Below are 27131 nucleotides of genomic sequence, written 5' to 3'. Positions count from 1 at the left end.
CGGTTCAGCAACGGGACATCGGTCTTATATTTATTCATCGCTTCGTATACGTAAAGGATGGCCATTGTCGAAGGGACCGCCATATTTTCCGCCTTCCCCTCCACTACTCGTTTCTCGGCTATTCCGGAACTGCGCAAACTTGCAAGGGAGGGAAGGACCGTATTAAAAGAGAAGAAGGCTCGCCAAATAAATCGTCGTCGTCGTCGTCGGCGGCGGCGGCGGCTGCGGCGGTGGTGGGGGTCGGAGGCGCGGGTACCGAGACGACAGAAATAAACCGGCCAGTCCCTTGCGCCGCGCCGCGTCACAAAAAGCTCTCCAGCGTGACGCCGTCCGTCTTGGCGTCCAGCAGAAACAAAAGGCGACAGCGCTGGGGGCCTCTCCAGCCCAGCCCAGTCGTGGTATAAATCTGCCGGCCCGGTCGCTATGATGGAGAGCCTGCTACTGGTTTTGCTCTAACGAGGCTGCTGCTGCGGCTACGGTTTCCTGGAAAACTCTGGCCGCTGGCCGCCGCTGTGTTCTCCCCACTCGCGGCGTTTCCTACCATATTGTGAAAGAAATTAATTTTTTTAAACGGCAATGAGCGACTTAAGATGAAGTTAGGGCTCATATGTCTCACGGAAAATGTACGTATTTCCACCAGCTCAATGATCACCTACGCTTGTGGTACAGGCAGGATTTCCTCGGTAAGTACAAATATCGGGTGCTATTCCAATACCGGGGAGCCTAGGCAATACAGACTGTTTAAGGGGAGATTGTGCATTACATACTTACAACGTTAAATTTGTCAATTTTTGGTACATTAAAAAATTTTAATGACTCGTGGAGGAAGAGTCTCTCTCCATTGACCTATGTTTGTAGATAGTCGCTTGCATAATTTTTTTTAGAGAATTTTTTGCAAGTTGTAAAATTTTTTCCACATATAGAAGATTTATTCATTCATAATTTTTACAATATTAGACTGAACTTATTTTAAAAATGCGTCGTCGATGTTCAACCCAGTTTCTGTAAGCTGTGTAAGTTTCACTGTTCTATGATGGTAAGTTCCTGAAAAAATGTATCTAATCATTAAATAAATAAAATCTCAGGAATTCGGCATTAAAGATTAACGTACTTTGTTACTGACCTTAGCACATCCCTGCACCACATCCTGGGTCATCTGTATTTTCTTCATCCTCCCTGGCTCTCTTATCATTCCTTGAGTGCCTTCTTGCCTTCCTAGCTGTCATAGTCACTTCACAATCTGCTTTCTTCACACGTACAGCATCCAATTCGGAACATGCCATCGCCATATTTTCCCCAGGATGTATGCCTAACTTCTGAAGCAGCCTAACTCTACCCACAGTGGCATCATTAAATGAAAGAACTGCATCATAAACACCCAAATTCCATGTACCTTTACCTACAAATACGGTTTTAGGAATTCTAGACCATACGACACTCTTAAATCATTCATTTGGGTTGTGGAAGGACAAGGAACAAGTTAATGTAGCGCACGAACAGGGTGGCCAACTGTGAGCACGAAATATTTTCACAAATCAGCAAATTAGGTTTCCGACGTTCAAGAAGTTGGCGGACGGCAAAAGGGGGGAGTGGCAACATGTGCTGCCCTTAAAATAAATGAATATTTAAAGCCTTTAATGGCTAAAATTCACTTAGAAAACATAATTCTCTAGTAAAATGCTCACCAAGGAATGTTTATGAGTAAAAAAAAATTTTTTTCTTATGTTTTGTCCCCAACGAAGGTCCAAGTGGAAAGTGGGCTGAAGGCGTGAACTGAAGTTCGCGTTAGGGAGAGCATCGGACTAGAGCTGTCCGTGCAGCTGTGTTAACCATTTTGCTACAGTGATGTAATGGTTATTATATCTGCCTAGCGAGCAGGAGACACGTGTGCAAGTCAAGCCGGTGGCACAGGTTTTAATACATTTCTTCAGATTCTGTCAGTATCAAAGATGAGATGTATATTTGTCAAGGAAAATGTATTTTCATGAGATCAATACATTTATTTCCTGAGGGAATTAAGTTTTAAATTAAACAAAAAGGACAGGTCTTCAAATTTTCTACGTAATCCCGAGACGAAACTTAAGATGAAAATTGCTGGACGTCATTCCCTTAGTTCAGGAATAATTTTGAGCCAGATCAATTTTGATGCAAGGCCTTTCAAAACATATTCTCCACTAACGGTCCTAATGTTTCTTGCAGAAATTTGGTGTACTTCCTACCATCAAGATTTCTTTCGATGAAATAGGGGCCTATAATTTTGTCCTCCAGAATTCCACACCATACATCCAACGACCACGGTTTTTGGTGTGCAACTTGTCGCAGCCAACATGGATTTAGAGTTACTCATTAATGCATGTCATGCAAATTAACATTTCCGTAGTTCGTGAATGTAGCCTCGTCAGTAAAGAAAATACAATTAATAAATGTGTCATCCCTCTGAATCTGAAGTTGAGCCCATCGGCAGAATTCAGTGCGACGCATACAATCCGTACCAGTTAATTCTTGGTGGAGACTGATATGGTATGGATGATATTTATGGCGATGCAGAACACGAACAACACTACTCTGGCTCTTGCGAGATTCCCTTGCGATTTGACGCGAACTAACACAAGGATATCGAACAACAGTCGCAAGGGTACCAATTTCCGTTTCCTCGTTCGTAACTTCCCTTTGTCGGATATGTTTCCGATGCGTTCAAGATCCAGTTGTTCTCAATTTATCACACACATATTTAAATGTACGACGTGTAGGGTGGTACGTTGAGGGTATCTTTCAGCGTATAAGTCTCCAGCTCTCACTGAATTTCGTAGGCATTCTCCGTAAATGAGAAGCATATCGACTTGTTCTTCGAAGCAATACATCATTCACATTCGCTTGATTCGACGATAGTAGTCTTACTGTTCCTATTAGTGTTGTATTGCGAAACCGTCGTATGGTGTTTACATGTCAATGGCAAGTTAGATGGATACGTCGTATTCGGCGAATATTCGGTATTTGGACGATATAGGAGAGAGAATTGTCAGAGCATGTGCTTCGATGAGTACCAAGGTGATAAGGAATACCACTCAATCCTTGATAAGAAGATTGCAGCACTGCATCGATACCAATGGTCATCACTTCGAACACCTTCTGTAAATGGACGTACATGGCACCTTTCTGACTTTCATTGACCTTCAAAGACCTTACTGTTACACATCATTGCATTCGTCTCGGTAGCCGCTATCGGATTATAAGTACCAAACTATAGCAACTGTAGGCCTTAATTTGGAGAAGACATTCCCGAGAATGCGCATCTGGAGCACAAAATTGTGAGGAAGTGAGTCATCCAGTGCTTGACAACCGGAAAATTAGAGAAGCGAAGAGTGTTTGACACACCTACTTGTGAAGCGAGCGTGACGACTGCGTGCGAGGGCTTGGCCTGAGGATGTACTGTGCATTGAAACCAGTAGACAGTATGGAAAATGAACAACATGCGAAAATAGACTAAAACATACACTTTCAGAGAATAGTATGAGGTATGGTATAACAAAAAGACGCTGAAAATATAGTAGACGGAGGCTGGAAATAATGAGGACGTCGGTTGCAAGTGCTGCTCTCAGATGAAGAGTAAGGCTTCCGTGCCTTAGGCGCTTCTTAATTTTAACTGTTTTCTCTTGGCCTTTAAAATAGCGAAACTTGTAGTCTCCTTCAGAAATGTATACATTCCTTACAGCGTAAAGTGCTCTAATGTCACTGGGTAGCGTTCCGTATGGCGGTGGCTCACCAGTCTATGTGGGAGCCGTGTGGCTCCAGAAAACTTAACCCACCTGTTCGGGATCACGGGCAGCTACAAATCGGCACCCTCATTTCAGTGGAGCTTCCACATCATAAACCGACCGTAACTCTGGTAACACAATCAGAAACAGCAGAGAGGGAAAAAAATCTCATCCGTAGTTGTTGGTACGGGCAGCGATTCTGGACCGCTTGGAACAGCAGCTTCCCTCTGCTCAGGATGCTTCAGGAATTTAACCGCCAGACATTTTTGTCTAGTACGCGGGTCGACTTCTGTGTTTATGCGCCGTGGCTTGTTAAAATGTGTAGCGAGAGTTAGGTGTTGTTTACCGGACAGTAACCATATTTCAGGAGCCGGAGCGGGGAGGAGGTAATATTTATAGCGGCGCACCGGCCATACATAAGGCGCGCTGGCGGGCGGGCAGCCCTGGAGGATTACTGGAGGCTCCAGCCGCCGCTCTGGAGAGCCGGCGGCCGGCAGGCAGCGGTAGTTCCTCTACTCGCTCATTCAGTCGCTCTGATTGCCTCTTGTTGCCGGAAACGCGACAGATGGAGACGTCCTCGTCAGGAGTCGGTGGTCACGACACAAGTGTGCCTCTTTAAGCGGGGGCACTGAAGTACAGTAGCGCACGGTGTTGCTCTCTGCTGTTGATCCCTACTGTTGTCGCTTTCTATGTGCTGGGGACAAACTCGTAACTCGTTTGGAATTGAATTCATTTCATACATGAAAACTTGCTTCTAGTGTGTGTGTGTGTGTGTGTGTGTGTGTGTGTGTGTGTGCGTGCGTGTGCTACGAGGGGCGTGGCCAGATAGGTATCACACGTAATTCCGAGAGGTAGGAGGGGGGGGGGGGGGGCGTTGAAATATTTCAATCGTTCACTGTGTTAAAAAAATCTCACGAGGTCAGAATACTTCACAGATTAAAACTGTGTGCACGGCAGAGAATGGCTCCTGGAACCTTGCCTTAGGCATGCAGTGATCTATTGTCGACTGACTTTCCAAGGCACGACTCACGACCCACAACTTCACTTCCACCTTATCTCCTGCCTTCCAAACATAAGAAACGATGACCTTCCTACCTTTATGGTAGTACTTAGGTGCTACCAGTGGTGAATCTGTGAGGGTGGCTCGTAGTTCCTGCCTGGATAGCTAAGTCAACTACAGAATTGCTCGCGATAAGCAATGTTCCAGGTAGGCACCCAATGTCCGTGCCGGTGCACACTTCGCCACAGTCCTAGAAAGTCATGACTGATTCAAATTATGTGCTGCACCAGAAACCGAACCTGGACACTAGCCGGAAACTGCGCAGGTGTAGGTGTTGGTAAGTTCCTATAGGAACCTAGGCTTACACAGTATTTAATCTAAACTTAAACTAACTTACACTAAGTACGACACAGACACCCATGTCCGTGGGAGGATTCGAACTTCCGACGGGTGGAACCGCGCGAACCGTGGCAAGGCGCTCCAGACCACGCGGCTTCAACTGTAGGAGTTTGGTTCGGTTTACAGAACGCATCTTCTTCATAACTACATAATTAACGAGTGTTTGAGGCTTACCAGTCAGTACGCTTACTCTTCTATACCTTTTTAAAACAATGTTATCATGCTTTCAGTTGTTAATGTGTTACGTTACGATTGCTATTTCGGCGTTATGCCATTTTCAAGCATCGACAGAACGTAGTCCAACGTAATGATAACAATGTAAAGTCGGTTTAACAGCACGTAAACAAATTTTGTGGTCTGTTAACATTCATGAACTTACAAGATTTTGATTTAGAGGTTTACGTAATGAGATAACGTAATATGCACAGCGATGCTAGTCAACATTCCATTTTATATACTGCAATTTTGAGTGGACTGTATATATTGCGACAGGTTTGAAGTTTCTTCACTACATTCAGAGAGCATACACATATAAGCGAGAATTGTAGATCTTCATTCAGTGCACATCCATAAAACTACTCTCATAATACAAACAAAACCAAGGAATATTTAAAAGTACTACAGAGCGGCTTGCCAGTATCGATTGTTGCACTGCAGTGTGGCCCACCACAGATATCTGGCATAACAGAGGGCGGAATGCCGAGGAGGCAGCAGGTGTATCGTGGTTTGGAAGTCCATCTTCGTGGTTCAGTTTTGCCCGACGGTAGTAGCGAAAACTGACTGCCACAATATGGCCTCCAGTGATCAGAATAAACCGCTTAAGCGATCATCTGCATGTATTTACATTACTGCCAAAGATCCTGGTTATAAACTTGGACAATACTGTCTTTAAAATGTCTAAATGTTACATCGTATTAACGAAATATTCCTGTAATAAAATAGTGTGTTGGCTTTATAAATAAGTCTGTATAAACGTCATGAAAATAAAGTTCTATAAAAAATAAATTAAAGATTGTCACCACAGACACGTAAAATTTTATGTATGTAATTTATGTACACTCCTGGAAATGGAAAAAAGAACACATTGACACCGGTGTGTCAGACCCACCATACTTGCTCCGGACACTGCGAGAGGGCTGTACAAGCAATGATCACACGCACGGCACAGCGGACACACCAGGAACCGCGGTGTTGGCCGTCGAATGGCGCTAGCTGCGCAGCATTTGTGCACCGCCGCCGTCAGTGTCAGCCAGTTTGCCGTGGCATACGGAGCTCCATCGCAGTCTTTAACACTGGTAGCATGCCGCGACAGCGTGGACGTGAACCGTATGTGCAGTTGACGGACTTTGAGCGAGGGCGTATAGTGGGCATGCGGGAGGCCGGGTGGACGTGCCGCCGAATTGCTCAACACGTGGGGCGTGAGGTCTCCACAGTACATCGATGTTGTCGCCAGTGGTCGGCGGAAGGTGCATGTGCCCGTCGACCTGGGACCGGACCGCAGCGACGCACGGATGCACGCCAAGACCGTAGGATCCTACGCAGTGCCGTAGGGGACCGCACCGCCACTTCCCAGCAAATTAGGGACACTGTTGCTCCTGGGGTATCGGCGAGGACCATTCGCAACCGTCTCCATGAAGCTGGGCTACGGTCCCGCACACCGTTAGGCCGTCTTCCGCTCACGCCCCAACATCGTGCAGCCCGCCTCCAGTGGTGTCGCGACAGGCGTGAATGGAGGGACGAATGGAGACGTGTCGTCTTCAGCGATAAGAGTCGCTTCTGCCTTGGTGCCAATGATGGTCGTATGCGTGTTTGGCGCCGTGCAGGTGAGCGCCGCAATCAGGACTGCATACGACCGAGGCACACAGGGCCAACACCCGGCATCATGGTGTGGGGAGCGATCTCCTACACTGGCCGTACACCACTGGTGATCGTCGAGGGGACACTGAATAGTGCACGGTACATCCAAACCGTCATCGAACCCATCGTTCTACCATTCCTAGACCGGCAAGGGAACTTGCTGTTCCAACAGGACAATGCACGTCCGCATGTATCCCGTGCCACCCAACGTGCTCTAGAAGGTGTAAGTCAACTACCCTGGCCAGCAAGATCTCCGAATCTGTCCCCCATTGAGCATGTTTGGGACTGGATGAAGCGTCGTCTCACGCGGTCTGCACGTCCAGCACGAACGCTGGTCCAACTGAGGCGCCAGGTGGAAATGGCATGGCAAGCCGTTCCACAGGACTACATCCAGCATCTCTACGGTCGTCTCCATGGGAGAATAGCAGCCTGCATTGCTACGAAAGGTGGATATACACTGTACTAGTGCCGACATTGTGCATGCTCTGTTGCCTGTGTCTATGTGCCTGTGGTTCTGTCAGTGTGATCATGTGATGTATCTGACCCCAGGAATGTGTCAATAAAGTTTCCCCTTCCTGGGACAATGAATTCACGGTGTTCTTATTTCAATTTCCAGGAGTGTATTTACTTCTTTGTCTACTTTCCTTGTAAGTTCAACCAAACCAATCAATGTAGCATATTTCGAGCATGACTGGTTGTCAGTGATAGGCGGAGATAGGCGGAGCTTACAGTATATAATCTCGACTAAAGGTGCCTTGTTCAGCAGTGACATTCTCACTTCTACGGATCTTCCTCCGACTGCCCCCACCAGCAGCCGCAATGGGTGTAACATCGTATTTTTTATTTTCATTCCTCTGTACTGGATATGTATTATTACCGTACTGCAGCGGAGAAAAGCCTGAAGATGGTCTGAGGAAAGGGCCAAAACCGATATAAAAATCTGGAAACCTGGTCGAGACTGTTTTTATTTGGTTTTTAGCATTTTATACCAATCGCTGCTTTGCTCCAATTACAGAATGCTTTCTAAAATTTTAGAATTGACTCTGACAGACCGAAGAAACGGTACCAACAGCAGGGCAGCGTGAAGCCAACCAGCGAAAAATATGCGTATTGGCATGCACGGAGAGCAGCACAGGGCACAAGTCCGCACACCAGTTCAATGTGGATTTAAGAAGGCATAGAAAACCAAAGAAACGGTGTAAATATACACACGAAGAAAATATACATGTTGCAACTGATCAAAACACTTGAGGAATATCTGTTTATGCAGATGAGTCAGGAGGAAAGGTACAGGCTTTGAGGGGTGATAGTATAAGTGATTCTGAACAAAAAACCTCATATGGACGTATGACCTACTGCAAATGGTTTCCGAATAGAACATATGTAACATAAAGTTCAAATGGCTCGAAGCACTATGGGACTTAACATCTCAGGTCATCAGTCCCCTATACTTAGAACTACTTAAACCTAACTAACCTAAGGACGTCACACACATCCATGCCCGAGGCAGGATTTGAACCTGTGACCGTAGCAGCCACGTGGTTCGGGACTGAAGCGCCTAGAACCGCTCGACCACAGCGGCCGGCTATGTAATAATACTTGGTTACATATTTTCTGTTTCATTGAAACATTGTTATTGTTTACAATGTGCGACGGTAGTGTAGAGGAAGCTGAGACGAACAGTTTGATACAGGACACTTGTGTTCCATCAGGTCAGGAAACTACTTCAAATTGGGCTACAAAGAGTGCATGCGCGTGGCACCTATTTTCAGTATCCTCGCGCTGTCTTTGCGCAAACTGTAAGGCCCAGCGAAACGTGAATAATTCTTTTTTTTCGGAACATAGAATTTGTTCCTATGAAGATTTTTTTTATCCAGAATCACTAATGTTATCACCCCTCAGTGCAGGTACCTTTCCTTCTGACTCATCTTGTACTGTAAATGAAATGAGCGTACGGCTTTGTGGGCCGGGAGCCCCCCATTCGGCAAAGTTCGGCTGCCGAGAGCAAGTACTTCTTGCATTCGACGCCACATCAGGCGACTTGCCCGTCGGAGATGATGATGAAATGATGATGAGGACAACACAACACCCAGTCTGGAGCGGAGAAAATCTCGTGCCCCAGCCGGGAATCGAACCCGGACCCCTTGGCGTGGCATTCGACAGCGCTGACCACTTAGTTAATGGGGGCGGACATCCTGTACTGTAAGTGTCTGTTCGTGAAGACTAATCTCAGGAACTACAATAGGGATTATTGTGCGGTTTTCATTAGTGGCCAGAGTCATTCAAGAGCAAACTTCGTGTATAAAATTCGTTATCGCTTCGCCAGGCAGGTCGTCTGGAGCAGATGCTTGGTGCCGCTTGTGCTAAGCAGGGGCTAGTCGGTGGCTGATCGTTGAAGCAAACCCCGCGTTGACAGGACAGAGTTAAGGAGGAGAAAGACAGCATACTGAAGAGGGTAAGTGCGAATAAAGATGCGCGAATGCGACGCGTACATGAACGGGATGAAAGCTTAGCGCTTAATGTATCTTCGGCTTTTGAGTTCATCAGGAAGCAGCTTACAAATTAATTCGGCCAAGAATGACAGAAGGAAACAGCAGTGTCGTGCAAGGAGCGCCCTAGCATTCGCCTACTGTTACTTAAGCGAAGTGGTGGGTAAGGTGAAGCGGGACGAATGTCTGGAAGATTAGAGCTCTCCGTCCCGCCGACGCGACTAGAGACTGAGGAAATGCTCTAATTTGAAAGCATGCGGAAGCAAATCGGCAGTGAGCTGTTCACGGGAATAGTGCCGGCGTACGCCGACAGCGATTTTGGGAATCCACGACAAACGTAAATCGGAATGAGTTACCGGGTATTTGTTCCTCCCTGCTTCGGAATACGTACGCAGAATGTTAGCACTGCCTGAGCCACGTCGCTCATCTCTATGCGGACAGCGGCAGAGGCGTCCGTCCTCGGTAAGCAGGCCGACAGCTGCTGTGACACACAAAGTTTTTCTGCTCGTCGCACTGAGCCAGACACCTCCTCTGAGCTTCAGCTTCTTCTCTTCAAGTATTCTCCCAGGGTCCTTATTGTTTTTCCGGTGTGAAGTAGCGGTGTCATCGACTTCGTAATGTGGCGTGCGACACGTAACGCTTTTTAAAAGTGCCATCTCTACAACGAGCTGTGAGTTCGCGTGACGTGGAAATTGTATAACAGAGTGAGAGAGAGAGAGAGAGAGAGAGAGAGAGAGGAGAGGAGATGTTTATAGCGGTAAGGAGGCGGCGGCGGAAGGCGTAAAAAGACGCAGCGCTGGGGAGCTGCAGACAATGCGTCCCGCCCCCAGCTGATTGCGTGCGCTGCACTTGACATCACAAGGAAACAAATGGAGGCTGCCGCCGCCTGTATGCAGACAGAGGCGCGCTGCGTGTGCGTGTGCGTGCGGAGCGGGGCGAGCGCAGCTTTTGAGCGCCGCGTAGCGCCAGCCGGCTTTTGACAGCCGCCGTCCGCCTCTCGGAAATTGTGTGTCGCCCCTCCTCACCGCCAGTGGGACTGGCAACGCCTACCCGCGTGCTGCCTCTGGGTCGTCTCGCTCTGGAGGACGGTTTGCCAAGTACCTACTGCCAGTTGTATTCCGTTCCGGACTGGAAGTGGCAGGTTCTCCGTAGTCGCTCCGAGAGTCATAGAAACTGTCTGTCTAAGCTCTAAGGAGTCGTACAATGCCGGGTATTGAAAATGAAATTCTATTAAAGTGGCGCCCAACAAACACTATCTGGAATGAGAATTTCACTCTGCAGCGGAGTGTACGCTGATATGAAACTTCCTGGCAGATTAAAACTGTGTGCTGGACCGAGACTCGAACTCGGGACCTTTGCCTTTCGCGGGCAAATGCTGTACCATCTGAGCTACCCAAGCATGACTCACGCCCCGTCTTCACAGCTTTACTTCCGCCAGTACCTCGTCTCCTACCTTCCAAACTTCACAGAAGCTCTCCTGTTTGTAAATGGAAATGACTAGCGTTCCAGTGGAACCACTCATTGTAGGTACGAGTAATCTACATTCTGTATCCACTAATCAGCCAGAACACTATGACTACCTACCTAGTAGCAGATATGTCCACTTCTGACACGGATAACTGCAGTGACACGTCGTGGCATGGAAGCAATGAGACCTTGGTACTGTAGCTCGCTAGAGGGTGTTTGCACATCTGCACACACAAGTTACGTAATTTCCCTGAATTTCGGAGAAGGGGTCGATTTGTTCGATGGGGTTCAGATCTGGCGAGTTCCTCGAACCATTCCATCACACTCCTGGCTTATGACACAACGCATTATCTTGCTGAAAACTTCCACTGCTGCTAGGAAACATGATCGTCGTGAAGGGGTGTACGTGATCTGAAACCAATGTACGATACTCTTTGGCCGTCGTGGAACCTTGCACAAGCTCCGGTGGACCCATTGACGTTTACATGGCTGTTCCCCAAAGTATAGTGGAGCTGCCGCCAGCGTGTGTCTGTCCCGCAGTACGGGTGTCAAGGAGCTGTTCTCCTGGAAGACGACGGGTTCGTGCCCTCCCATCGGCGTGAGGAAAGGGGTATCGGGATTCATCAGACCATGCAACGCTCTACCACTGCGCCAACGTCCAGTGCCGGGGATGGTCACGTGCCTATTTCAGCTGTAGTTACCAATGTCGTGGTGTTAACATTAGACATGCACGGGTCGTCGTCTGCGGAGGTCCATCAAATGGTTCAGATGGCTCTGACCACTATGGGACTTAACATCTGAGGTCATCAGTCCCCTAGAACTACTTAAACCTAACTAAGCTAAGGACATCACACACATTCATGCCCGAGGCAGGATTCGAACCTGCGACCGTAGCAGTCGCGCGGTTCCAGACTGAAGCGCCTAGAACGGCTCGGCCACTCCGGCCGGCGCCCATCATTAGTAGTGTTCGGCACATTGTGCGTTCAGACACGCTTGTACTCTGCCTAGAGTTAAAGTCAGATGTTACTTCCGCCACAGTTTGCCGCCTGTCCTGTTTTACCAGTCTGCTCAGCCTACGACATCCGACATCTGTAATGAGGGGTGGCCGCCCAAACCTACGATGTCTGGACGAGGCTTCATCTTGGTTTCGCCACGTGTTGAAGACACTGACCACAGCACTCCTCCAAAACCTGACAAGTTGTGCAGTTTCCGAAATGATCGTGCCCAGCTTCCGGAGCATCACAATCTGCCCTCCCCATTCTACACACGGACAGCACGCTCACTGATACTACATACACCGTGCGAGTGTCTGAGTAGCAGTCATTCATTCCTCGCCAGGTGGCGCTACGATCTCCTAGACGAGTATATATCGATGAGCCTAAGTTCGAAATTGCAATCGTGAAATAAAGAAAGTGTTACCGTCACTGGCGTACATATGATGTCTTTCATATCGCATTTCAGTGTTGATTGTTTCTGATAAAATCCTGTTCTGCTTCGTATAAGAGGGAGAAATTACTATAGTCTGATTAAAATTACTTGATAGTTGATGTCTGTCACTTTCCGCTACAGTGTTGCCACATCGCTTTCCGGCTACCACTCGGTTACAGCTGGCACAAAAACGCGGTGCGCCGCTTCACAAATGCTGTTAATGTGTAACATGGATCAATGTCAGAAGGGAAGCGGTGAGGTATTTCGGAAATGTCTGCTGATTTTAAGTGACCAACGAATGAATAGTATCGGACGATGCGTTTTGTAACCCTCAGTTTAAACTAATGTACTAAGCTAACTACGACCTCGTGGTGTCCAATACACCCGAGGAAACGGCGGTCGACGATCTGCTTCATAACTAAAATCACGATCGCTTTGTTCACAGCGATTAAAGCTAATCTTTACGAGCAAACTCAAGACAGAAAAAAATCAGTTTCAGCGCCAAAAGCGAACTGTAACTTCCCTGTCATGTGTTACCTGCAACTATCCTCACATTCGCTACAAGAGCTGCTGCGTTACCAGCCGATGAGCAGACTGCAGATTATTGGTTACACAAGCAGAATCCAAAAATAAGAATGATAGGAAGAAAAACAAGAGCACATAAGAAAACCAATACGATGATGAAAATGACGCGGCAAAGAATCAGAAATAAAAAAAAAGGAATTCCATTTAAACCAGTTAATTGAATAAAATTCGTAATCAAAGACTTTTGGTTAGGTTTATAAATAAAAATTTCACTACGCCACATCACTCCATAAAATACTCTGTTACATTTATGACCGTAGTGACCCAGCGACAAAGATGCGTTGCAAGCTTAAAAAATTCGGCTTCACTCAATCTCCTGCGAAGCTTATGTAATGTAAGCCGATCTCTGTCACGCTGGATCGCGTCTTGTGTGGAAGTGTCCCGTAATGTTTGGTGAGTGTGTGAAACTTGTGTATTTATGCAAAAATATCAAGAAAGATCTCTTGTTGTAGTAATCTGCCAATGGAGAACTTTTACGGCGTGACCTTGAGAAGTCTGTTCTCAGGAAGTGACAAATATCAAGTAATTTTAATCAGACTACTAATATGTGTGTGAATTCCACAACAAGAGAAGCGAGGCCTATCGATACTGTGGTTTATCGTTCAGCGATGTTGCTCCTGGCTTTGATCGCAGGTTTCCACAATTTTCATGGGAATATGGAATCGATGAGTTCATAAACACCATACGCACCGCTGAACAGGCCCAAAGCGACTAGCGCTGGAGACAAGAGACGTATTGTTTGCTCGGCCGACCAGAAGTGTGGACAGCCACGTCACAGACCTTTAGACAGGAAATAAATATTTCTACCAACGCAGCCATCCGAAAGGACAATGCGACAACATGTGTAGAAGCGTGGACTGCCAACAAAAATTGTTCAAATGGCTCTGAGCACTATGGGACTTAACATCTGAGGTCATCAGTCCCCTAGAACTCAGAACTACTTAAACCTAACTAACCTAAGGGCATCACACACATCCATGCCCGAGACAGGATTCGAACCTGCGACCGTAGCGGTCTCGCGTTTCTAGACTGCAGCGCCTAGAACCGCTCGTCCACACTGGCCGGCGATTGCCACCGGCGACTGCCAACAAGCTGACATATCTTCCGACTCCCCTTGATCTGGCAGCAGAGACGGGCGCGCCGTGATCAACCAAGACAACAGCCGGCACCACAGTGACGCTACATCGTCTTCTCAGACGAGTCCCTGGTTTACGCACAGCATCACCATGGGCATGTCCACGTGTGGAAGCTCCGAGGCGAATGAACGTTGTCGTACTGCACTCGTCATACGGGGCCACAACCTGGCGTGGTGCTATGGGAAGCAATTGGGTGCACAATACGATTACCTCTGGTTCGCACAGCCTGTAATTTCGATAGCAAACGTTAGAGCTCTGAGGTATTACAGCTAGTGGCTGTGCCCTATCTTCGAGGTTTCCGTGAGGTTCTTTATCAACGAAATAGCGCAACACTGCATATTGTCCGTGCTGTGTCTACCTCGGTACAGAGGATATTCGACCCTTGCCCTGGCCCGCACGCTCTCTATATATCTCCTGCAATGAAAGCATCTGGTCGTGGGTAAGCAAGAGACTTGGACGCCATCACTCATCTGCCGAATGAAAAACTCTGGATGGGGAAAACTTGAGTTCTATTCGATGGCCAGCCGGGTTAGAGCGATTGTTGATGCCAGACGTAGCTGCCTTGTGTTCTAGATTTTGCACTCCCTATCTACAAATTTAACATACACTCTCCTTCTTATACTGTATACGCAGAATAAATAAAATTGCAACATTTCCTGTCCTTCCTAGTGTTGCACTTTTAACGGCCAGCAGCGTAGTTCGTAAATGTGTGTGAATTCCTAAGGGACCAAACTGCTGACGTCATCGGTCCCTAGAGTTATGCTAAGAACAACATACACACCCATGCCTGAGGGAGGACTCGAACCTCCGGCGGGAGGGGCCGTGCAATCCTTGCAGGGCGCCTCAAACACTGCGGCCACTCCGCGGGGCGTAGTTTGTATGGCGAATACATGACGAAGAGACATATACGTTGTTGTTGTTAATGTTGCTTTCGAAGTTTCGGTCTTCGTTCCAATAGCTTGTTTGATGCAACCCTATTCTCTGGGTTATTCTCTGCAATCTTCGACGTAACTGCTTACTATTGATCCTTGTTGTGACTGATTTCCTTTTACGGGCCCCTATACTGAGGACAAGCTGATTATTCGTCGCATCACATCTACATAATTATTCTGCAATTCCCACTTAAGTGTTCGGCCGTTTTACTCTCTGATAGTTCATCAGAAAAATGAGTACCTGAATCTTTCCCTGCGATGTCTGATTTTTCCTGTTTTGTGGCGATGGACACCTCTCCCTACTTAAATGAGAAACATTAAAATACTTTAGCATTAGTAGCAGCAATTTAGTAAGTGAAGATTCTTCGCAGTGTTTTTGTGATGGTCATTCTAACGTGCTTACCACAGGAGTAACACAAAATTAATTGTTTTTCTTTGAATTTCTTCGATATCGCCTGTTAATGCCACACACATTCTAACGCTCACACAGTGCGCAACAATACCCTAGAAGAGGGTGGACAAACATAGTATAAGCAGTTTTCTCCCTATGGAGTTGCACTTTTTAAGTTTTTGGCCGTAAAATGTGGTCCTTGGATTGAAATGGAGGTTTGAACCTACACCTCCCGCGTTTTCACTACCGCCACAGATCTCTGAGATAGGCTCGGTTAGTTGCATCGGACGTGGTCGGTTATGCGGGAGTATTGTGTGATGCGCTAGTCTGCTGGCGCCAGGGTTTCCACCGCCGCGTCGGTTTGTTGTGGCTGCGTGTCTAGGGCGACGTCTGGCGGGCGACAATCGCCGCTCCGCTGTCGCAGATCAATATAGGGGACTCCCCGCGGCGGTGACGTCACGCTGTTAATTACCGCGCCCGCCGCTATTTATAGCGGCGCTCGCGTAACGAGTTTAGCGCAGCAGCTGACCGCCGGCACCGATTAATTGCGCGGCTGTTTGCGGCTGCGTGCGGCGCGGAAGCACTTGCTGCTGCTGCTGCTTGCTGCTGCCTCCCGCCTTCTGTGGGGGCGGGGGGGAGTACCGCTAATTTGTTGGCCGGGCTCTTAGGTGGCGCGTTATTTAATCTCAGTGCCTCGTAAAGCGCCCTGCTTTATACGATCTGGAGTGTCACTTTATTGCCCAACACGATAGATATTCTCGCGCTCCGAAACTCGCAGAGTGATGTTAAGATTACCTTCTCCACGACTCTAAACAGCGCCAGACGCCAGACAGAGCAAAACATCACCAGATTTTAGGACTTCTAAGCGAAGCTCCTGATGTACCCTGCAATCCCGAGCGAAACTCCTGGTGGATACAGCATTCTCGAAGAAACCAAGTGAGATGTGGCATGTTTCGGGCGATTTACAGTTAATGTGATGGCGGTAAGTATTGTCGAAAACTGCTTCCACGTCTACTGCAGAAGGTGCCGTAGTAACGGAAGCCATCCGATTTGGTTGACAGGCAAGTTGACATACGATATCAGTCATAAGATACTCCATAGTTCTGAATTAACTTTGAAGAGTCATGTCGAAAATATTAAGTGGAAATGCGACAGACAAGGAAGGTACTTATAACAACTCTAATAAACTAACTGTGGTTGACCTAAGGGTCCCTTAACATTATGGATGGCTTTGCATCTGTATAACCTTCAGACAAACCACGCCCAGTCGTTCCTGAGATCTGAAAAGGGAACATCACACTTTATAATGAATGCTAGTCTATGACGATGATGAAACAAATTTTAATAATGATGATAATCCGCTGAATGGTTTGGTAGTATATATTATGAAGATGACATTAGATTTTCAACTCCATAGAACGACTTGATCTATGTGGATGGAAATGTTGTTTAGCGAAATGGTGGACGAATCATCAATTGACTTAATACCAGTAGGGATCGACATGAATGAAAAGATCTTCTCAGCTTTTATGAACAAATAAATAGAAAAGCAATAGAATTTGTGGCTATCTGGCTGGAACTCTACAAACTGTGTAAATTATAGATATTACACCTTCATCCAACCAGATATTCAAAATCAACTTTTGTTACACGAAATCAGTGAAAAAAAAACAAAAAAAAAAACAAAAAACTGAAGCGTCTCAGACCAATTCGCTACAATCTTCCTTCCTGGCTATACTCGGGGATGTATTTAGCAGCAGTATGGATGGGGTGACGAACAGCCGAGGACAAAAAACATACTTCTTGTACACGTTTAACTCCTCCTACGAGTTAAGTAATTTTGTTGATATCATCACATTCCGATGATGAGCAGACAATATTTGCTATTTAGACGACAAAATATCTGGCTATCACAGATAAAATCGCTACAGATGTCATTGCTAGTGTACACCTACATCACTACTCCGAAAGCCACATGACGGTTTGTGGCGGAGAGTACTTCCCGCACTACTAACTGATCACCCTTCCGTGTTCCATTCGTGAATGGCTCGTGAGAAAAACGACTATCGTAAGCCTCTGTATTAGCCCTAATTTCTCGAATTTTTTTGGTTTTGGTCATTTCGCGAGACAAATGTGGGAGGAGTACTAAGTTGTCCGACTCTTCTCGGAAAGTATTCTCTTGAAGTTTCAATACTGAAACCTGTCCGTGGTGTACAACGCCTCTCTTGCGAGGTCTGCCTTGAGGTAACATCAAAATTACCTTAACATCTGTCGATTTTCTTCCGTTAAGAACGACGTGTTGTTCTATCTGCAATGAAGTTGTTATGTACTGCTTCGTACAGAATGGTAACGAGAGGTGGTCCACAGAGTGGTGCTGCAACTGTCATTCTAATAAAGCTGGACAGAAGTAGAAATGATTAGCTAACACATAAATTCACTAAACAGAAGATTTCCCTAAGAGTGTAGCTTTCTCCAAGTGTTGCGAAGAAACTTCCCAAAAGAACAAACAGCAATAAAGTCTAGCTAACGAGCGTCGTTCAGCGTGAGGCTCCCGCTTCTAAAGGGTGGTCCACTGATCGTGACCGGGCCAAATATCTCACGAAATAAGCGTCAAACGAAAAAACTACAAAGAACGTAACCTGTCTAGCTTGAAGGGGGAAACCAGATGGCGCTATGGTTGGCCTGCTAGATGGAATATGTAATAAAAAATGGGGGTTCCTATTTAAAAAAACGCAGTTGATATTCGTTTGACCTATGGCAGCGCCATGTAGTGGGCCAACCATAGGAAAGTATGGGGATAGAAAATGTAGAAAGGGGCCAAGGCTTGGCTTAGTAAGCAGATTCACACGGATCTGGTTTGCGGTAGTTATGCAGAGATGATGAAGCTTGCATGGGGTAGGGTAGCGTGGAGACTTGCAAGGGAGCCTCTGTATGTCCACCTTTTCAGAGATGGTTGCGGCACTCGGCTGTTCGGCACAGGATGTCAAATCAAACTCGATTCAGCCGTCTAATTTCCAAACTGTTATTTTATTTGGCTACAAGTTTCAGCGATTTGCTACGCTATCTTTAGGCCTCCTGACCGACGTGCAGGAAGAATCTAACCACGGTTCCGGTCGAAACAGGGGCCAGCATTCTAATATCTGTACATTTCTGCTTAGCGATCGCTTTAACCACGATCTTCCGACTGTTAGAAGACAGCAGTCTTCGGACCGACAACAACAAGTATGTCAGACATTTTATATTAAAAATTTGCGGTATTATCAATTCCGATAAACGTCTACGGAAAAGCGCACCTTTATCTCTGAGTGGTGCTCCTGGGGCAGCTGCCTGCTGTTGCGGGCCCGGCCCAGGCGCCTTTCGCGGACAGCAGGTGTTGGCCCCAGCAGCTGGGCGCTGGGCGACGGACGGGTTCCGTGGCTCTCGCTGAGGCGGGCAGGCGCGCCTGCGACCACTGGCGATATATCACCGCACGGACTCGGCGTGCAAGCCACTATAAACTCCGGTTACTCCTTACCGCCCTCAAAAATGCCGTAATTCCCGAGTACTCACGTGTTTTGCTAATCGTAAAAAAGGGAGCGTTCGCTTTTTTAAAGAAAAGATGATAGGCTTATAAACGTCGGAACCATAAAACAAGCACTTTATTTCAGATACTACACTATGACGTTAAGTGTATCGCGCTCGCATGTTTATTAAAAGCTGAAATTACCACAGGCTGCCAGTGAAAATATATATTCACTTCTGCTGCAGAAGAATTTATTTAAATGATTTTTAAAAATATTTAATACACGTATTTTTTATAGTTTTCAACGCATTTTAATATTCATACTTTCATATTAAGTTGGGTAATGTATTGCTGTCAGGGTAATGTATTGCTGTCATCAACGTGTATTTCATAACTTTTCTTATGCAGGCTGTGTTGTACAGAAAGACACTTCTGACATTGTGTGCAGTGTTAAACATCGGTTTCTTTCTGTTTTTTCCTTGTTTCCTGTTCCCGCCTGCGTAGCCGAGGTCGCTAAGCCACGAGTGTGCAGATGTGCGCGATTCTGAGGTAAGTGAGTTCGAATCCAGGTGGTTGAAATAATTTTCACCACCAGTATCTGGCCAACAGGAGGAGGAGATCCCTCCGTCGGATGGACACAAGGGATGAGAAAAACCGATACCGGTATTTTTGTTCTGAATAACCGGTATTTTTCGGTATCAGTCTAGTCTCGGTTATAAGAGGTGTTTTTATTTGCTGCTGACAACTGGGTTAAAACAGAAACATCAGTAACCTGTAGAAGGAGTGCTAAAATTTTTCGTTTTTAATTAAACCTTTTTTAAAGAACACGTAATTTATATTCGTAAAATTTGTACTACTTTGAAATATTGCTTTATTACACTAAATAGGAAAAGCTGTCAGGATTATTTTAAAAGCAATGATGACAGAAATTAGTATGAAACACATGGCACAAGAGTTGGTACAGTACTGCTGAGACAGTAGCATACCTTTCACCATGTGGCGTGGTCTGTTAGATGGTGCGCGTGTACATGCAACGTGCTATGCCCTTGCGACTTGGTTCTCGTCGATGGCGGTGCACTGTTCCTGTGTACAAGTCACTGAGAGCAATAGAGATTGACTTGGCTGGTCAATTCAATAAGCAGCAGCTTATGGGTGGTCCAAATGTTTTTCGTGGACTACGAATGTAGTTCACGTGTGATGTCGAAGATATGTTCGGAGGCAGTACATGGCTGACGTTGGCTGTTGTTTGGGGGAACTTGTCTCATCATCATACATCACAAGACATGACATGAGCTAAGCAACTATTACTCTCTCCAACAATGCCATACAAGTCTCTCTTTCCCATTTTCTTCTTTGGTCACTTCTCCACATTTTTTATCACGGTTGCAAAATGCTAATACGAATTCTTTACAGACGAATGGAAAAACTGGTAGAAGCCGACCTCGGGGAAGATCAGGAGTTTGGATTCCGTAGAAATGTAGGAACATGCGAGGCAAGACCGACCGTACGACTTATCTTAGAAGGTAGGTTAGGTAGGTTAAGGAAAGGCAAACCTACGTTTATAGCATTTGTAGACTAGCTTTTTTGACTGAAATACTCTCTTTCACAGGGTAAAATACAGGGAGCGAAAGGCTATTTACAATTTGTACAGAAAGCAGATGGCAGATGGCAGTTATAAGGGCCGAGGGGCATGAATGGGAAGCAGTGGCTTGAGAAGGCATAAGACAGCGTTGTAGCTTGAGCAAGCAGTACAAAAAAATTGAAGTAGGAATGAAGTCCATGGAGAAGAAATAAAATCTTTGAGGTTTGCCGATGACATTGAAATTCTGTCGGGGACAGCAAAGGTGTTGGAAAGAACAGTTGAACGGAATGGTCAGTGTCTTGAAAGGAGGCTATAAGGTGAGCATCAACAAAAGCAAAACGAGGATAATGGAATGTAGTCCAAATAAATCAGGCGATGCTGACGGAATTAGATTAGGAAATGAGACACTTAAAGTAGTAGATGAGTTTTGCTGTCTGGGCAACAAAACTAAGGATGGTCACAGTAGAGAGGATATAAAATGTAGACTGGCAAGAAAAGGATTTCTGAAGAAGAGAAAATTGTTAACATCGAGTAGAGATGTAAGTGACAGGAAGTCTTTTCTGGAAGTATTTGCATGGAGTGTAACCATGTATGCAAGGGAAACATTAACGATAAACAGTAGACAGTAAGACAATAGAAGCTTTTGAAATGTGGTGCTACAGAACAATGCAGAAGATTACATGGGTAGATCACGTGACTAATGAGGAGGTACTGAATGGAATTGGGGAGATGAGGAATATGTTGCACGACTAGAAGAAGGGATCGGTTGATAGGACACATTTTCTGAGGCATCAAGGGATCACCAATTTAGTACTGGAGGGAAGCGTGGAGGGAAGAGGAAGAGACCAAGAGATGAATACAATAAGCAGATTCAGAAAGATGTAGGTGGCAGTGGTTACTCGGAGATGAGAGAGGCTTGCACAGGATATAGTAGCATGGAGAGCTGCATCAAGCCAGTCTTTGGACTGAAGACCACAACAAGAACGACATATAACTAACTGTCCACAATCTACATAAGTAATGTTCCTAATAGATATTTTGCCCATCCACTCATACTAAGGTTACGATTCCCGTAAGAGTTCGGACAACCTGTGCGCATTCGCACAGACGAAGGTCAAAGGGCGGGTAGCCTTTATATGAAGAAAGTAACTGTTCTCGAAAGAACAGACAGGAACGTTACTTATGTAGACTGTGGACAGTTAGGAGTGTGGGTCTCACGGGAGTCGTGCTAGGGATAAGTCCCTGCAGGCGCACTGTCCTCCGTGCCCTCGGTGGCTCAGATGGATGGAGCGTCTGCCATGTAGGCGGGGGATCCCGGGTACGAGTCCCGGTCGGGGCACACATTTTCAACATGTCCCCAGTGAGGTAAGTTGTGACGGCGGGGGATCCCGGGTACGAGTCCCGGTCGGGGCACACATTTTCAACATGTCCCCAGTGAGGTATGTTGTGACTTGGCAAGACAGCCAAGACACTATGAGAGGAAGCCAAAAGGCACGCGTTTAAGCTCACGGGGGCTGGCGTGAGGTGTGGAACAGGTAAAGGAAGTTATAGTAGCAAAGAACGTACGTAGCTGCGGGAATACTTAACTTTAATCCATAATTGGTGAACATCGGTCTGACGGTACATGCATCACAAGATAAATAGCAAATGATAATGGCGCCTTGCTAGGTCGTAGCAAATGACGTAGCTGAAGCCTGTGCTAACTATCGTCTCGGCAAATGAGAGCGTAATTTGTCAGTGAACCATCGCTAGCAAAGTCGACTGTACAACTGGGGCGAGTGCTAGGAAGGCTCTCTAGAGCTGCCGTGTGGCGGCGCTCGGTCTGCAATCACTGATAGTGGCGACACGCGGGTCCGACGTATACTAACGGACCGTGGCCGATTTAAAGGCTACCACCTAGCAAGTGTGGTGTCAGGCGGTGACACCACAAAGTATAATAAACGCCTGTTTGCAGCGAGGGTGTCCATTTAGGTAACACTGGTGTAGATGTAAGGTCGGATAAAACAGTTTTACACCGTACAAAATTTCGTATAAAAGCTCCAGATATTGAAACGCAGTCGGAGAAGATCGAAAAGAATGCGAACTGGGCACTCGTTGTCGGCGTCGGCTCCCACACGATCCGTCGATTCTGGAAGCGTGGAGAGCGCCGCGATTAACCGGCGGCGCAGCCATTAGTCAGGCGACGCTAAGCGTATTCCCGCGGTAGTTTATATGGCGGCGGCCGCCTCAGGTTTCACATTAGAATTCAGGAGGAGGGCGAGGCGAGCGCCAGGTGTCCGCCGCTGCTGCGGTAATTGCTTTTTCCGCGCGGGACATTTTGGCGGCAGGTAGGCCTACGTCGGCGGCAGCGGCAGCGGCGTCTGCCAGACCGCTCGTCACCGTCCCCGTCACTGTCCGGGGCTTCCCTCTGCAGCAAATGAAACGCCCGCATCCGGAACCGCTGATGCGGCAGTCTGGAAGAGCGCGCGCGCCTTCTTGCACGGCGCGCCTCGACGCGCTGATAAATGGCCCGGGTCGCATTCCTGCAGCAGCGCCGCTTAACGATCCAATCCACTTGTACGGTCAGCGAGCGGCCGGCCCCCGGTACGAGCAGTACCCGATCCTGGGCGAACGCGTGCAACTGGACGGAACAGAATTTCTAATTAGTCTTCAGGCAGTTACGGGTGAATTACGTGAACATCCTCTGACGAGCCGTGTTCAGTGACTCGGTACGCCATTGGAGAGATGTCTTTAAAGCCGAGGGATGTGAACTGCCGATATTTTTATTTTGTATTATTTTTTTCACAATTTTCGGTAAATATTTGAAGTTGTTCTTTTGAAATTGGCCGGACGGTGTGGCAGTGCGGTTCTAGGCGCTTCAGTTTGGAACCATGTAACCGCTATGGTCGCAGGTTCGAATCCTGCCTCGGGCATGAATGTGTGTGATGTCCTTAGGTTTAAGTAGTTCTAAGATCTAGGGGATTGATGAGCTCAGATGTTGAGTCCCATAGTGCTCAGTGCCATTTGAACCATTTGACTCCTTTGAAATTGTAATTTTGCTTTCACTGTGTAAAGGAGTGTTGCTACTTTTTGAGCTTTCATCACGTCCAGTCTTGCTCTTTGACTGTGTGACGCCCATACGTGTGGCACAAAAGAAGTAGTCAGATTGCACTGGAGGGTGGCGGTGAGAATGGAATAACAAGATTTATGTGAATAAATAGCACGCCACTTGCGTTAAAAAACAATATTTAACGCAACTAGTGTGCTATTTCTTCACATCGGCGTTCTTCAAAAGCACTTGCTGAAAATGATAATAAAAATCTTAAGGGAGAAGACTAGTCTTTACGGTACGTAATCGGCGCTCTGCGATACCAAGAGAAACGGCAGCGTTTAGCTTCACCACGCAGTTTTGTCCCTATAGTTGCTAGGTCGCTGGAGTTGGCAGAAATGAAAAAACAGGGAAATCAATATGAAGTGTTCCGGGCAACTCCGGTATGTGATCAAACCAGATTCCTATTGTGCGACTTACCTGCAGTCGCCGTTGTTAGCGAAGTGGCTATCCGCAAGCGCGAACGCGCATCGTTTTCCTTTCAATTCTTGCTCTATGGGGGATAGGCAGGCTGGTAGCTTGTTGATATATCATTACTTAAATGTTGTTCTTGTTGTGGTCTTCAGTCCTGAGACTGGTTTGATGCAGCTCTCATGTACAGCTTTAAAGCCGGCGCCATATTTACAATGCGCAGCCGATACTTTTATAGGTAGGTACGTCGATATTTTCTCCATCGATATGTATGTTTATCGATACTTTCTTTCGATAGATGGAGCGTTGTTCAAACCATACTTCAGACTTTGTTACGTACACTTCATAGGCTTCTGCTCTTCAAAGTTCGCTCTCCTGCCTCTTACCAATTCCCTCCGCGGTATTTCAGTCTTCACCCTGTTTTGTAAAACGAAATTTCTATTTGGAACTTCCTGGCAAATTAAAACAGTGTGCCGGCCGATACTAAAACTCGGAACCTTTGCCTTTCGCTGGCAAGTGCTCTACCGACTGAGCTATTCAAGCACAGTCCTCAGAGCTGTACTTCCTCTAGTACATCATCTCCTTCATTCTGGAAACCACCCCCACGCTGTGGGTAAGCCATTTCTCTGCATTTTCCTTTCTTCCCGGACTGACGGTCCCACAAGGTATGCAGGATGACTTTTGTGAAGTTAGGAAGGCAGGACATGAGGTATTAGCGGATGTGTAGCTGTGAGAGATTGGGTTGTGAGTCGTGGTTGGGTAGCTCAGTGAGTAGAGCAGTTGCCCACGAAAGGCAAAAGTCCGAGTTCCGAAATCCGGTCCGCCAGGGAGTTTAATCTGCCAGCAAATTTCAGACCATCGCACACCTCACAGCAGAGCGAAAATTTATCCAATATATTTCTGGTTATTTATATCGGTACGTTTGGTAGCGCAAATTGTAATACTATATATTTGTTAATAGTAGTTTTGGCTATTAAGTGCTCTTTTCAGAAGCCTTTAATCTACTCGATATCGAACGTATCATTGGCAGAGACACCGAAAAATATCGTACAATCAGCCTGACAGCTTGCTGACCGGAATAGTACAAAGATGCAAGAAATGAGTATCTGTTAGACGACAACCATTGCGACTTTGAGAAAGGTAAAGACAGCCAGCCTGAAAGCTTGCTGACCGGAATAGTACAAAGATGCAAGAAATGAGTATCTGTTAGACGACAACCATTGCGACTTTGAGAAAGGCAAAGACAGCAGAAAGATAGTTCTGATGTGAGCAAGATTATGGAAAAATGATACCTTCATAGAAATTACCAACATAGGAAAAATTTCAAGAGTTTACTACAGAGGAAAACAAACTCAATTCTGGGGTATACTAAAAGATTGTAAAATACCATTTAATTTCATAACTACTATCAGATCAGAACGTACAGCATCTATGTACAGTGCAATAGGAAATTTCCTAGTAGTCAAGGAAGGACTAAGCTAAAGCTGTTTATTGTTGAACTTTGCATAAACCACATTCTAGAGGACTAGCAAGGCATGCCCCGAACCCAGTGTATTTGGGAATAACAATGATATTGCGAAAATATTGATCGAACACGAGAATGTGCTAAAACAGGTTACAGAAGACAACTTGCAAAGCAATATCCGCCAGCGAATCGAAAGCAATGGTAATTTACAGTTGCAATGGGCTAGAAAAGTTTTTAAGGAAGAAGTCATAGTGGAAGTAGCTTTATTGAAATTTGTCGTTTGAAATGCGTAACATCTCCTCTTAATCTACGTCTACAAATGTGTATGTCGCCAGCCACTGTGTAGTACATGACGAAGGGTTCTTCGTAAGATTTTCTTTTCTATTCCATTTGCGTGTTGCGCGAGGGAAAAATGACCATCTATAAACCTCTGTATGCGTCCAAGTCTCTCTTGTTCTCAAGATATCTACGCAGAATGTACGACAGTGGCTGCATAATGGTTGCTAAGTCCTCCAAATCTCTCCTTGCCCACCGAGGTAGGTGACGCAGTAGTCAGCAATCTGGACTCGTATTCCGGAGGACGGCAGTTCAAATTCCCAAGCGGCATCCACATTTAGGTTTCCCGCAATTTCGCTAAATCGCTTACGGCAAAAGCCAGGGTAGTTCCCTTGAAAGTGCACGGCAGATTTCCTTCCTTCATCTGAGCTGTCGAAAGGATGTTAAGTAGTAATCTTCCTTCTTTCTTCTTACAAAGTTCCCCAAGCATTTGTGCTACGCTTTCATATGGGCTGTGCAGACCAATCACAATTCTAGGAAAGCGCCTCTGACTTTATTCGAAAGCTGTATACGTTCTTTATAAGGACTCCGAATTCTGGAAAGATGCTCGAGAACTGGTTGCAGTAGCATCTTGTATGCTATTTATTTTACAGATACAGCTCATTTTGCCATAACCCACCCCAGAAATCTCTCTTCGAATCACCTTCCCCTAATGGGTAGAGCGCTACATTTCTTATCGCTTCTAACATTACCCCCAAATACTTACACGATATAACCTCTCAAGATGTTTCACCACTAATGTTATAATAAGATACTGGGATTCATTCTCTTTCTTACAGGGTTTATATGAGTGCTGTTTGGAAAATAAGGTCCGATCAGGTGCAAATTGAGAACCACAGTGAAAATCCGATGAAGCTTTGCTCAGATGTGTTGGGCAATCAATGTCTCTAGTATGCCCGTCGATCGCGTCACGTCGCACTTTGCAATTCGAGGACACAGTGAGCACTTAAAGATGCCTAGAAAAGTGTGTCTCCCGCCATGTATGAGGGTCGGTGAGAGACTTCACCTGATTGCATGCAGCCCACGTAACATAATTACTGTGCGTTTCCTTCTGCATGATAATTCTCGGCCGTACTCCTGCAGCGCTTTTGATGGGAAGTGTTTGGTCACACACAATACAGCCCGTAACTGGCTCCCCCTGACGTTCATCTATGCTCACACGAACCGCTGGCTATGAAGACAGCGCTTTGGCACAGACAACGAGCTGTAGACCAGCGTATAGAATTGACGGAAAGCACAGGCGGCGGCCTTCTATGAGGAAGGTATTGTAGAATTGGTACAACGCTGCAAGAAAAGTCTGGGTCGGTG

At 46.4% G+C, this 27131-nt stretch overlaps 1 protein-coding gene across 1 annotated transcript in view; it reads left to right on the top strand.

Annotated features, from left to right (window-relative positions):
- The window catches only part of LOC124775325 (zinc finger protein ZIC 4-like), a gene marked incomplete at its 3' end in the record, with an annotated part of 254631 nt that overhangs the window by 158542 nt on the left and 68958 nt on the right, over nucleotides 1–27131 (top strand). The gene's annotated exons all lie outside the window — the stretch shown is intronic.

The sequence above is a fragment of the Schistocerca piceifrons genome, chromosome 2 (assembly GCF_021461385.2).
Source record: "Schistocerca piceifrons isolate TAMUIC-IGC-003096 chromosome 2, iqSchPice1.1, whole genome shotgun sequence".
NCBI lineage: Eukaryota > Metazoa > Arthropoda > Insecta > Orthoptera > Acrididae > Schistocerca > Schistocerca piceifrons.
Note: the sequence above shows the minus strand (reverse complement) of the source record. Positions and strands in the feature narration are given on the sequence as shown.